The sequence below is a fragment of the Mesoplodon mirus genome, assembly GCF_964341445.2.
Source record: "Mesoplodon mirus genome assembly, chromosome: 9".
Taxonomy (NCBI): domain Eukaryota; kingdom Metazoa; phylum Chordata; class Mammalia; order Artiodactyla; family Ziphiidae; genus Mesoplodon; species Mesoplodon mirus.
Window position 1 is genome coordinate 102,008,313 of NC_138985.1, and position 14,575 is coordinate 102,022,887.

General features: G+C 43.4%; 1 long non-coding RNA gene and 1 pseudogene across 2 annotated transcripts; one reads left to right on the forward strand and one right to left on the reverse strand.

The window, feature by feature from the left end:
- Positions 1-906: 906 nt before the first annotated feature.
- LOC309810292 (large ribosomal subunit protein uL6-like) lies at positions 907-2,096 on the forward strand (annotated as a pseudogene). Its single transcript has 2 exons — positions 907-1,528; positions 1,987-2,096. The product of its transcript is annotated as a large ribosomal subunit protein uL6-like (transcript).
- A 6,206-nt stretch (positions 2,097-8,302) lies between these two features.
- On the reverse strand, positions 8,303-14,335 carry LOC309810108. The gene is made up of 3 exons (XR_014294942.1): positions 14,227-14,335; positions 10,429-10,492; positions 8,303-8,490 (listed from the first exon to the last, which is right to left on the reverse strand). It is a non-coding gene; the product is annotated as an uncharacterized lncRNA (long non-coding RNA).
- Between the last annotated feature and the right edge of the window lie 240 nt (positions 14,336-14,575).

A 14,575-nucleotide genomic window follows, 5' to 3' on the forward strand; every position in this document is an offset into this window, starting at 1 on the left:
GTGCCACAACTACTGAAGCCTGTGTGCCTAGCCCGTGCTCCGCAACAAGAGAAGCCAAAGAAGCCCGCGCACCACAACAAAGAGTAGCCCCCACTCAATGCAACTAGAGAAAGCCTGCGCGCAGCAACGAAGACCCAACACAGCCAAAAAAAAAAAAAAAAGTTCCTTGATTTTTTACCCTTTTGTGATCAGGCTGACTCAGCGGACCAGCGTTCCCCAAATGGGGACAAAGCTCCAGTGTCTGCTCATCGCCACTGGGGCGTGAGGGACTTTGTCTCCCCTACTTATCCAAGAGCACTCCCGGACACCGCATGCCGGGAGACGCAATCTAAGTAAAAGCTTGAGCCGGAAGCCAGGTCTCAGCATCTCCTCCAACCGTGTTGCCCCCTTCCCGTCCAGCACCCCCAGCTAATCAACCAAAGCTCCGTCTTGTGTGGCGGTTCCTGAAGTTTGCTCGTCACCAAGAGCTTCTGCTTTGTCTCCAAGGGCTCCAGTGTCCACTTTGGGTCCTGTGGTTTAGCCTCTGGAAATTCAAATGGATTCTGGCTGAATTTTATCACAAGATGGACTCTACACCCTGCCTCCTTGGTGCTCTGAATAGGCCAGGTCGGGGGCATGATGGGTTATCAGGCTAGTGGGAGGGGAACGTAACTTGAGAGGCCTAGTGCATGTGGGGCCTCGAGATGGGGTCCAGCTACAGGGCCTGGCTCTGGGGAGCAGCACGGAAAGGTTTAGAGCTCCATCCAAGAAGTCACAGACTCTAATATAGTAAAATAATTAGAGCCAACACTTAGCACCAAAAATGTGCCGGGCATCCTTCCAAGCCCTTAATATTGATATGTGTGCACGAACTCAATGAATTCTCCCAGTGAACTTCTGAGGTCAGTACTACAGCCGACTTTACTGATGCAGAAACAAGAGCACAGGGACGGGGTCTCTCTTTGCTGCATCTGCTGTGAGAATGAAAGCAATCAGGCAGTCGACGGTCCAGAAAATGTAGACATCACTCAGAAGGGATGCACAGGTGTCACGAAGGGTCCCACAGGAGGCTGCAGAGGGATTTGAATCACATCAGGGTCAAACTCAGTCTCCTTGGAAGGAAAAAGAAGAGGCTCTGGGTGGACAAATGGTGGGGAAATAGGAAGGAACTGGCTGTGGTTTGCACTGTCGGTTGTCACGTACAGAATGTAATGCAGGGTGTTACCCTGGCTTCCGTTCCAAGATGAGATCTGTGTGCTTCCCCATCACCGTTGTCATTCAAGAGGACAGGTCTCTGGTTGAAATCTGGAATTTTTGTATGAGAAATATATCAGCAGCGTTTGAAAGTATTTGAACCAGGCGTTGCTTGTTCAGTGTCTCAAGCCCAGAAAGAGGAGTTAATTCTTAAAGGAAAAGACATTGAACTTGTATCAAATTCAGGTTGTTACTTTGATCCTGCAAGCCACAACAGTTAGAAGGATACCCGGACACTTCTGGATGGTATATGAAAAAGTCTCTGAAAAAGGAACAGTTCAGCAGGCTGATGGAGGTCTAAGAGTTGTCTGGCTATGGGAAATAACTAGATGGCGGATTATTCTTAAGACCTATTTCTAATATTTTTGTTTTTTGTTTTTTTTTGCGGTACGCGGGCCTCTCACTGTTGTGGCCTCTCCCGTTGCAGAGCACAGGCTCCGGATGCGCAGGCTCAGAGGCCATGGCTCACGGGCCCAGCCTCTCCGCGGCATGTGGGATCTTCTTGGACCGGGGCACGAAGCCATTTCCCCTGCATGGGCAGGCGGACTCTCAACCACTGCGCCACCAGGGAAGCCCCCTATTTCTAATATTTTAAAGATGTAGTAAAGGCCCTCTATTGAAGGATCAAAAGGACGGGGAGGTTAAACTACTTGCCCAAGGTAACCCTGTCATTGCAAGGCAGAGCCACATCTAAACCCAATCAGGCAGACTCCCGAATTGGCACCTTTATCCACCCTGCCACCTCTCCCCCAGCTGCTCGTCTTCAGGTGGCAAATCAGACAGACGGCCCCTCAGTGGGGAAGCCAGAAGAGTCCAGAGCCCGGCTGGGGTCAGTCATGGTTCCAGATAATCCGATGGTGTAGAGAAGGGTTCAGCCAGCCAATGGTTTGGGTTGTGGGTGGAGAGTTCCAACCCCAGAAGGGGCTGGGCTAGAGCTAGGCGGAGAACAGGGCAGGCTGCAGTCCCAGCAAAGGGCACCTGGGCCCCTTTGGCTCTGAGCCATTTCCCTGTTCCTGGGCTGGGGCCCCAATGGACCGACCTGAGAAGTATAAATACTGTGACACAGGGCTATGACACAGACATGTAGAATTTGCTCTGCGGCCCTGAACCTGTCTCATAGCAGCAAACCTAACAACACAGGCAACCTGGTTGGCACCTGGCTTCTGGGTCGGAGAGGGTGACTTAATGACAAGGCCTCATGGGTTGACGGAGATCAAGGAGAAAAGGGACAACCTGCTGGCGAGAGCACCAGTGGGTTCAGGATGGGAAAGGCAAGCAACACAGGGCAGGTGTGGGTGGAGTCGTCACCAAGGGCTGCAGCAAAGCCCCCAAAGCTTTAAAAGCCTTCAGGTTTCTGTGAACTATTGGGGCCTACAGATAATTCATTGCTTGAGTCTTGCAAGTGCTGGTCTCACAGCTCCTTTCCCACCGCACCTCAGCTGTTCCTCACCAGGCCAAGCACCATGCCTAAGGCCTGGCCTCAGGGCCTTTGTACTTGCCATCTTCAGCCTATAACACTCTTCCCCAGATATCCTCACTCCCCGCAGGCCTGTGCTCCAAGGAGGCTGATCAGGGAGGCTGTCCCTACAAAGAACACCTCCCTTCCCTGCTCACCCATCCTTTACTATCCCCTTGCCGTGTGGATTGTGTTTTCCAAAGGTGCCACAGCAATCTCTCCTATGCCACGTGTTCTTTCTCTGGCCCCTTGAATCTGGGGTCCCTGTCACTGCTCTATCCAACAGAATACGGCAGAAGTGACGCTGACCCAGTCCCAGGCACTTCACTGCTCCGGCAGCCTCTGCTTCCTGCTTCGTGGAACACTTACTCTTGGAGTGCTCCTTCCAGAGCTAAGCTGCCAGGCTGAGAAGCTTGTGGGGAGGCCACAAGCAGATGTGCTGGTCAGCAGCCTGCTGAGCTCCTAGCCAGAGGTCAACATCCACGGCAGCCAAACAAGTGAGGCACCTCGATGTCGGACCCAGCCGGTCCTTCGGATGACTTGAGGCCCGGCCGGCAACTGGCTGCACCACTTGTGAGACCCCCAGCAAGACCCACCCTGATGGGCCCGGTCCACCAAAGAACCATGAGAGAGAATACAAAATTGCTGTTTTAGGCCACGGAGTTTCAGGGCAGTTTTTTCCACAGCAGTAGTCATCTGGAGGATTTACCCTGCTTAACTAGTTTTCACAGCACCTATCACTGCCTGATAGTATATAAGCTATTTGTTTACTGTCTTTTTCTCCCTCTTGTTTTTGTTTACTACTGTACTCTTAACACTTGAGAGCAGTGCCTGGCATGTAGTAGGAGCTCAATAAATATTCTCTAAGTAGATGAATGAATCCAAAGACATTTCCCCCCAAATCACAAAGCAATAATCAATGTGATTCTATTCGTTCTCAAGAGGCTTAACACTGGGTCATCCTGAGCATAAGTTAGGGCATCAGATGTGGTTGTATTTATTCACTCAACAACCATTTATTGAGCTTCTATTATGTGCTAGGCCCTAGAAATAAATCAGCGAACCAAAGCAAAAATTCCTGCCCTCATTCTAGTGGGGGAGCATGTAATACTATAAATAAGGAAAGAATACCATATATTAGAAGGGGATTAGTTGCAAGGAAGAAAAATAAAGCAGAAAAGAGGGAGAGAGAGAGTCCTGGGGTCTGGCCGGAATGTTATGTAAGGTGGCCTGGTGTATTGGTTTGCTAGGGCTGCCACAGCAAAGCACCACAAACTGGGAGGCTTAGACAACAGAAATGTATTGTCTCACAGTCCTGGAGGCTGGAAGCCAAATAAGAGAGACAGACTCTCTGCAAGTATTTTGCAGTTTAGAATAATGTAATATGGTTTTAAGTTAATAAAACAAAAACTGAACAATGAGACAGTACAGTAACAGAAGGAGATGAAAAGGGGGGTTGCAGAGCTCAAGAAGTCAATTGAAAAGGAAAATCCTATGATATTATACTAGATATAATAAATAAATTGGAAAAGAAAAAATAATCATGGCTGAAAATCAAATTAACAGCATGGAGGAGAGACTTAAGATAAAAGAAGTCGAGGGAAAGGACACAGAGATTGAAGCAACTAGAAAGAATGTGATAGATACGAAAGTCAAAGACGTTCTAACTTAAGGACAATTGATGTCCCTTGTGTACAGATCTCAACAAAAGGAACTTAAAATTATTCCGAGATATACTATAGATTTATTATACATTTATCAATATACATTTCTCTGACTTGAATGAAAACTTAAATATGAATATTGAAAAGATCATGTATATGTCAGGAAATTTTGTTTTAGTATAACCAACATTGTCATACCTGTTTAAGATTCTGAGTGTCAAGATTTAAAGGAAAAAAATTTTTCAGGGAATTCCCTGGTGGTCCGGTGGTTAGGACTCCACACTCTCACTGCCCAGGGCCACGGTTTGATCCCTGGTTGGAGAACAAAGATCCCACAAGCCGAGCGGCACAGTCAAAAAAAAAAAAAAAAAAAATTGTTCAAACGTTCTGGTAGAAGGAAAAAATAAAAAAAGATCACTTTTAAAGGAGGGAAAAAATCAAGCTGGTCTCAGACTCCCCTTACAGCAACATTCAATGCCAAAGGACACAGAGTTGATCTAAAAAGATCTGAGAGGAAAACGTGTGACTTAAGAATGTCACATTCAATTAAACCGACATAGAAGCAACAGGCAGACACTCTCAAACATGAAATAATTCAGAAACTATAGTCACTTCTTTTTAAAAAAAAGTATTGATGACAAAATCTAGCCAAGAGATGAGTCAAAATAAAGAATTCTAGAATAGGGACATCACATAGTGGAATAGATGGTAGGCACTGAATCCACTTAAAGAGAGAAACAGGACTAAAGGGAAAAGCAGTATAAGCAAAAACTGGGAGTGAGGAGAGGGGAAAAGGAAGGCAACGAAACAGTATTAATCACTTGATCTCTTATAGTTTGGAGTAAATCAATTCTATTTAAAACTGAAATGTGATTTCAAAAACTAGTGAATTCAACATCTAATGGTTATCATAATTCATAATTATTTTTAGGCTTAGAAGATTATTTTAGGAATTAACATCTCTTAAGGTGAAGAAACATTTATCTTAAGTTGAGCAATTTCTTCTGTTTCACTTTCTTCTTTAAATTCAAAAAAAATTAAATAGACTTTCAATTTAAACCAGTATATATGGTAGAGTGCATTAGCTTCCTAATTCTTCAGCTCCCCCTGCATCCATGCACTTTCCCTGTAACTTTAGAGTTCTTCTCAGTAGAGGCTGGATATTTTTACCTGCCCTAGTGATGTCTGGGTTGGCCATGTGTATCAGTCAGGTTCCAATCAGAGAAGCACACCTGGCATGAGTGGAGGAGGGGGGCGAATGTTTTCCTGTGCCAGATAATAAATATTCTAGGCTTCAGGAGCCACGTAGTTTCTGTCACACCTACACAACCTGGTCATTAAGCAGTCACAGATAACATGTAAATGAACAGGTGTGTCTGTGTTCCAATTAAACTTTATTTACAAAAACAGGTGGCAGGCTGGATTTGACCCTGAGCCGTACATAGTTTGCCAACTGCTGGGTTAATATGTAAGGAATTTACAGTGGAATGAGACCTTACATTTGGGGAAGTGAAGGTCCAGGAGGGAAGCTGGAAGATCACAGATATGTCACCTATCAGTCAATCTGAAACCCAAGCACATCCAACCACCAAAAGGGAAGTGCAAAGGGAAAATTCATGGGGACATCAATGTGGCAAGCCATGGCTCTGAGCGGCTGCTGCTTCTCTGAGTCTGCTGCCCAGTGACTAGTGGTGGACCTGAGGCCAACAGGATCAGCAGTTGGGAAGAAGAGCTGAAAGAGGGGTGGAAGAGGCGAGGACAAGACAGAACCGACCAGCACTTCTCTGTGTCTGTCATTGCATCTATCTGACTACGGTGACCTTCAGAGAGTAATGTCTGGTGCTTTGTTCCTGCCTTTCAAACCTCATGTAAATTCCTCTTTGGGCCAGCTCTACAGGTACAGGGATTCTGGGAAATGTAGTTCCAATCGAGCCTATTTGACACAATACAAACCACCACAGTCCACCCCTTGTCAACTTCACATCCATACATACTTCTTTGAATCACATTTAACCTCCAAATAAACACAATAGCAAAATCATGCATTCACCTAACGTGATACAATGATCTTTTATACAACCAAAACACATTAGCCCTCTTTCCAAAATAGAGTACAAAGCATACAGTCTCTCTACCCATCTTCGGGTGATGTTCATTCCTCTTCTAGCTCATTCCCTCTTTGAGATCCTGTAACTTGAATACTTAAATATAAAGTTGCCTTATTAGCACATTTCACTTAGATGGTAAGGGAATAAGACAGAGGGAAAAAAGGAAATAAAAAAGTTACACAGTCTAAGTTAAAGCAATGCAGTTCTGTTTGTTATGATTTCTATTTTTGGAGAGGAGCTACCTTTAAGGTTTTACTTCTTAATAGTTTTGTTCATCCTGGATTTACCACCTTCTTCTTTTTCTCCCTTAAAAAAGGGGAATAGGGAATTCCCTGGTGGTCCAGTGGGTAGGACTCCTCACTTTCATTGCTGAGGGTGTGGGTTCGATCCCTCGGGGAATTAAGATCCCACAAGCCATGTGGTGAGGCCAAAAATTAAACAAACAAACAAACAAACAAATAAATAAAAAAGAATGTCAAACAAACAAAAATTAGATATTCAAAAGACACAGACCTACTAGAGAATGGACTTGAGGATACGGGGAGGGGGAAGGGTAAGCTGTGACAAAGTGAGAGAGTGGCACGGACATATATACACTACCAAATGTAAAACAGATAGCTAGTGGGAAGCAGCTGCATAGCACAGGGAGATCAGCTCGGTGCTTTGTGACCACCTGGATGGGTGGGTTAGGGAGGGTGGGAGGGAGGGAGATGCAAGAGGGAGGAGATATGGGAACATATGTATACATATAGCTGATTCACTTTGTTATAGAGCAGAAACTAACACACCATTGTAAAGCAATTATACTCCAATAAAGATGTAAAAAAACATTAGATATTCAAATACATACACATTAAAGAAGAAATACTTATAACTACTACAGTCCTCATTTGTGTAACTTGTAGCTGGTATTTAAAACTTCCTTCTCCTCTACCAATTCCATATCCCCTTTGTCTTCAGCAAGAATCTCAGCTGGTTCTTGCCTGACAAGGTGACCCAAACCTTCATTACTGAAGATACTGTGACATCAATAATCCTACCTGAATTGCACTGTAATTTTCCATGAACTTTAATCACAGGACATAGTAGTTCTAAGAGGCGCCCCTGGGATCTTCTGCTTCCCAGACCTCCTCCTCCTCACCCACATTGTGAAGCGGCCATTCTATCAAGCCAGCTCCTTCCAGATAATGGGGAATCTGCTCAGACCAATGAATTCCATGAGTAGGAGCCAGCTGTCTCACTTCATTTGCAGTGAAATGAATTTCTGGTCAGAGCTGTTGCTGTGTGGAATAACTCAATGGTGGATAAGGCCCTCTGTAAGTCCACAGATGGTAGTTTTGGCAGAAGCATTGTGGGCAGGAAAGGAAGATCTATAACCAGAGTAAGCATCCTAATAAGAACAAAACTCTGCCCCTCCCTTGGTGGAAGTGGCCCAATGTAACCAATCTGTCGCCAGGTAACTATCTGATCACCCTGGAGAATAGTGCCGTATCAGGGCCTCTGTGTTGGTCTCTGGTACTGGCAGACTGGGCACTTGGCTGTGGCTACAGCCAGATCAGCCTTGGTGAGTGGAAGTCCATGTTGCCGACCCATGCATAAACTTTATCCCTGACACTGGGCAGTGGCTGGAGTGGCTGGGGAAGGAGGCTGACTGACATCCACAGAATGACATGCTGTCCACCTGATTATTAAAATCCTCCTCTGCTGAGTCTACCCTTTCATTTCCATTCAGAGAAACCTATTTGCCTACCTGTTCTCCAGACCTCCTTGTCATCAATTTTCCAATCATGGTTCTTCCAAGTCCCTGACCATCCCTCCAAACCAGCAGCCACAGCCCATGAATCGGTGTAAACCCATACCTCTAGCCATTGCTCCTTCCAGGCAAGACAAACAACCAGACGAACGGCTCAAGTTCTGCCCGCTGGGAAGACTGTCCTCCATCACTGTCCTCCAGATCTCTCCACAGTGGGATTGTAGCGCTGCATCTGTCTACAGCGCGTGGCAAGGTTATCAGTGAGGGTGTTTTCGCCTGCAAGGAACACAATATCCAACTAAAAGTGGCTTATAGGATAAGGGACACATTCCAAGAACAACATCCAGGGGCAGAAAATGCAACGTGGTAAAACTCTTTTTAAGAGTAAGTAAAACTGGGCTTCCCTGGTGGCGCAGTGGTTGGGAGTCCGCCTGCCGATGCAGGGGACACGAGTTCATGCCCTGGTCCGGGAAGATCCCACATGCCGCGGAGCGGCTGGGCCCGTGAGCCATGGCCACTGAGCCTGCGCGTCCGGAGCCTGTGCTCCACAACAAGAGAGGCCACAGCAGTGAGAGGCCCGCGTACAGCAAAAAAAAAAAAAAAAAAAAAAAAGAGTAAGTAAAACTGTCTCCAAAGCAGGGCCTCTTCCCTGAGCAAAGACCACTTGGAGAGCAAATTCAAAAACAAAACTGGGTCTCGGCAAGAAAGGAGGTAGGAGGGCTGTGAATGGATATGAACCGTGAACAGGGTCTGCTCAGAAAGGTTAGCTCCTGTTCTATCTGGTTGGTTTGTTGTTTTTTCCTTTGTACTTGTCTATAAGGCTTGAAGTTCTTGCTTTATTATGGTAAAAACACATGACATAAAATTTATCACTTTAACAACTTTTAAGTGTACGGTTTGGTAGTATTTATGCACATTGTTGTATAGTAAATCTCTAGAACATTTTCATCTCTCAAAAATGAAATTCTATACCCATTGAACAACTCCCTTTTCCCCCCTCCCCCGGAAACCACCCTTCTACTTTCTAAGAGTTGGACTACTTTGGATACCTCGTATAAGTGGAATCATACGGTATTTGTCCTTTTGTGTCTGGCTTATTTCACTTAGCATAATGTCCTTAAGGTTCGTCCACCTAGGAGTATATGGCAGGATTTCCTTCTTTTTTAAGGCTGAATAATATTCCATTGTGTGTGTGTATCAATCACATTTTCTTTACCCATTCATGCATCAATGGACATTTAGGTTGCTTCCACCTCTTGGCTACGGTGAAAAACACTTGGGTATACAATTATCCCTTTGAGATCATGTTTTCAATTATTTTGGATATATGCCCGAAAGTGGTATTTCTGGATCATATAATAATTCTATTTTCAATTTTTTGAGGCAACTCTATAATGTTTTCCACGGTGGCTATACCATTTTACATTCCTACTAAGAGTGCACCAGGTTTCCAATTTCTCCATATCCTCACCAACACTTGGGGGGTTTTTTGGTTTGTTTGTTTGGTTTGTTTGTTTTGATTGTGGCCATCCTAATGGTCATGAGGTGACATCTCCTTGTGGTTTGATTCGCATTCCCCTGATGATTAATGATGTTGAACATCTTTTCATGTGCTTGTTGGCTATCTTCATGTCTTCTTTGGAGAAATGTCTATTCAAGTCCTTTGCCCATTTGTTAATCAGGTTTTTTGGTGGTGAGTTGTAGGAGTTCTTTATGTATTCTGGATATTAATCCCTTATCAGATATATAGTTTGCAAATATTCTCTCCCCTTCTGTATGTTTCCTTTTCACCCCCTTGATTATTTCCTTTGGACTTGAAGTTTTTATAATTGAATATATCATCTTAAGGGAAGACTAAGAAGCTGTCACAGATCAAAGGGGACTAAAGAGACAGGACAATGAAATATTATGCTCTGTCTTGACTGGGTTCTAGAACAGGAAAAAGACATTAGTGGAAAAACTGGTGAAATCCTAATAAAATCTATATTTGAGTTAATAGTAGTATATCAATGTTAACCTCTTGGTTTTGACAAATCCACCATGGTTATATAAGACATTAACATTAGAGGAAGCTGGATGAAGAGTACATGAGAACTCTCTGTACTATCTTTGCAAATTTTCTGTAAATCTAAAACGACCCCCCCAAATATGTATATATTTATATAAAATTATAAGTCATTATCTAAAATAAAATAAGAAGGGATAAGCACTTACCCTTAAGGTTGATAAGAAGATTAAATGGGTTGGTGTCAGTAAAGCATTCACACAGGGCACACACCTAAAAGGTCAATAAATGCAGGTTATTATAATAGTTGTTACATTACCTCTAAATTCCCTTCTACCTCTTGGATTCTGTGAACACTGCTACTTGGTGGCAGGGTACATACACACAACTTCCGTTTGGGGAAAATTAAGTTGCAACACAGTTCCACTTGCTGGTTTCCTACTAAATATAACATACAGCAGTTCTGTTTCACCCACTCCGTTTTCTTCTTTTAAGACCACAAGAAAGATTGCCGGACTAACACACAAGTTTTGAGAATGTGAAAAGCTCTTTGAAAAAAACTTTAGAAGATTCTACCCATCTTTTCCATCTTCTGCAGGCATTATCCCTCTACCTCAGCCCCCTTTTCTTTTTCTTCCTTTCTTCCTTTCTTTCTTCCTTTCTCCCCTCCGTCCATCCGTCCGTCCGTCCCTCCCTCCCTCCCTTTCTTTCTTTCTGTCTTTTATTTTCAAACTCCTTAGAGCTGGAGGGCAATGTCTTCCTTTCCCAAAGAAAAGCTCTCTAAACCTGCAGTTCCCAGTCTTTTTAATGTCACAGATCAAGTTAACTTTCTAAAAAAGGGAAAGGGGGCCTCCCTGGTGGCGCAGTGGTTGAGAGTCCGCCTGCCGATGCAGGGGATACGGGTTCGTGCCCCGGTCCGGGAGGATCCCACATGCCGCGGAGCGGCTGGGCCCGTGAGCCATGGCCGCTGAGCCTGCGCATCCGGAGCCTGTGCTCCGCAACGGGAGAGGCCACAACAGTGAGAGGCCCGCTTACCGCAAAAAAATAAAATAAAATAAATAAAAAATAAATAAAAAAGGGAAAGGGCTGTGGGTAGTTTACAGTTTTCAATTTGTTATTTAACTTATTAGGGAGTTTTTGTTTTCAAATCACTTTTACTATCACCAACATTTCATTAAAATGCCAGCAAAGGAAAGGGCAGTTTAACATCCAAAATGTAAGAGCGGCAGAATCTCAAAATAAAGTGTCCTTCCAAAAAATCATAGGTGCCAGATTACTCTGTTATGTCAAAAATGTTAAAATAACAGAATATTCTAAAGAGAGTTAAACACAAAGAAACACCAATGTAAAATGTTATCTTAAGATACCACACTGCGTCTTCATTTTTAGATTGTGAACATTGCATACAAGTAAAAGAGGATATATAATGTGTATATACTATACAGTTTAAAGAGTAGTAGTAAAATACACAGCCATGAACCCACCACTAGTAGAAAATATAGAATATTCCTAACACTTTGGAAGGCCCTGGGTGGGCCCCTCTTCCTCTCCTGTTTCCAGAGAATACCACCTCCTTAGTATTTAGTAATCGTTTCCTATCTTTTCTTTATATTTTACTACCTACATCTCTATCCCTGAACAAGGCATTGATTAGTTTTGCCTGGCTTTACTGTTTCTATGAAAGGAATCATATTGTGTGTGACTTGCTTTTTTTCCACTCAAAATCATGGTTTTTCTTGATATAAGTTTGGCGTTTGGGCATCTATATCCTGCAGAGTTTTACAGAGGAGCTGGGAAGTCCAATTCACTTACACAGCGGTCATGGCTGACAATCCAGTTTCGCCCATGCACGTGGACAGAGGGAGCCAGGCTCAGAACACCCTCAGCGTGCTCTTTGGGGTAAGCCGGGGGCTTCTATGGGCCAGACAGGCCAGGGTCCCTAATGTGGGCTGCAGGGGCTGGACATCGGCTGGTCACTTCACTCAAGTGGCACAACTCTAGGCTCTGATCACCACCCAGCACTCAGAAAATCCTCCACAAAGGTGCTGAGAGCAGGCAAATTTCACAGCCCACTGAAGTATGGGCTGGTCTTGGAAACCACGCTCTGTGTGTTAATAAGCTACTAGGTTAACATCCCTGCACCCCATCTCCTTCACCGCAGGTAAGGAGAGGCCCAGGAAACTTTTCTCAGACCTCTGGATCTCTCTAAGAAAAGATCCTGAAGATACCAGCCCCTAGTAATGCAAACTCTCATGCCCTACATAAGACCAAAAGAGTCAAACTTTTGTATTTAATAAAATATCCAGGTGACTTGTATGCACATTCAAGTTTGAGAAGCACTGGCCTAGATCCTTCATTGTGTGTGTGTGTTTTTAAGTGAACATTTTTACTGAAGTACAACACATATAAAGGAGGGCTAAGTCTGGGAAAAGAATCTGAAAAAGAATAGATATGTGTACATGTATAATTGAATCACTTTGCTGTACACCTGAAACTAACACAACAGTGTAAATCAACTATACTCCAATATGAAATAAAAAGTAAAAAAAAAATAGGTGAGGGAGATTAAGAGGTACAAACTTCCAGGTGCAAAATAAATGAGTCATGGGTATGAAATGTACAGGGTGGGGAATACAGTCAAAAACTTTGTAATATATTTGTACGGTGATTGATAGTAACTAGACTTATCATGGTGATCATTTTGAAACATATAGAAATATTGAATCACTATGTTGTATAACAGGAACTAACAGTGTTGTAGGTCAACTGTACTTCAAAAACAAACAAACAAACTCACAGAAAAAGAGACCAGATTTGTGGTTACCAGTGGCAGGGGATGGGGGGAGGGGGGATTGGATAAAGGCAGTCAAAAGGTACAAAATTTCAGTTATAAGATAGATAAAAATTAGGGATGAAATGTATAACATGATAAATATAATTAACACTGCTGTATGTTATATCTGAAAGTTGCTAAGAGTGTAAATCCTAAGAGTTCTCATCACATGGAAAAAATTTTTTTCTATTTCTTTAATTTTGTATCCATATGAGATGACGGATGTTCACTAAACTTATTGTGAAATCATTTCATGATGTGTGTCGGTCAAATCACTATGCTGTACACAAACTTCTACTTGCTGTATGTCAATTATATCTCAACAAAACTGGAAGAAAAAAAATGCTAAGTCATAGGAGTATCATTTGATGAACTATCTATCACAAAGTGAATCCACTGGTGTACCCAGCACCCAGGTCAAGAAACAACATTGCCAGCACCCTAGAAGCCCTCTTTCCCACATACCCTCCATAACCAAACCCCTGCTCACCAAAGGTAACCAGAACTCCAGTTACTAATAGCATAAGTTAATATGGTCCATATGTGTTCTCCATATAAGTGGAATCATCTTGTATGTATTCTTTTGTGTCTGGCTTCTTTTGCTCAACATTATGTTTGTAAGATTCTAAATCCTTCACTAGGAGCCCCAGCTCTCCACTGTGTACTTACACATTGTATACTGATGGCTCTCCAGGTTCCTGCATCTCTCATCTCCAGAAAACTGTCATAATGTGAAATAAAATCCCTTTATTCAAATAAATATTTACTGAGCATCCAGACTATGGCAGGGATTGTGTTAGGGGCTGAACCCCAAAGTGTGTTGCCAAACTGAGGCTTCTGTTTCAATGGGGCATCTTGCCTGAGTAGTTTGGGGGAATGTGGAAGATTCACACTGGTATGTGACTTCAAACTTTGAAAGAAATTTATTACCTGCCCTAAAAAACACCCCAAACTACAGCTTAGCACACAGTTACCAAGTAGCAGTGGGGCTTCTCACTTAGGTGCATCATAAAATCTAGGTCCCATACGTTTCTGGCCCAGTTATTTCTATTTTTCTTCAAATGTGATTTGGCTACTATTGGGATTCTCCCAGCTATAAGTTCTAACTCTTTCAAAAAACTTTTGGCACTCGTGCTTCGGGGCCTTCAGAAATAAATTATGTACAGATACTCACCCCTGGTTTCCCTGGGGACATTTGTGGTTCTTAAATCCTCTTTTCTAATTAGTTCATCCCAAGCATTGCTATGAGACCAACAGTCAGTCACCTTCTGTCTGGGCGTCAGTTTTCTCATCTGCAAAAAGAAGGAAGTGTACTACATCAGAGGTGTTTAATCGAAATCCGTGGATTTGCTAGGAAATCCACTAATCCCTGGAAATGACATGGAAGATTGTGAATGGGTGTGTCTTTGGTGGAAGAGAGTCCGGAATACAACAACTACCCCCGCACTAAATTAAACACCATCATGGGGTCCCCAAGAACCATTTTAGCACTTAATATTCTGCAGTCATGTGGCTCCTTGTGT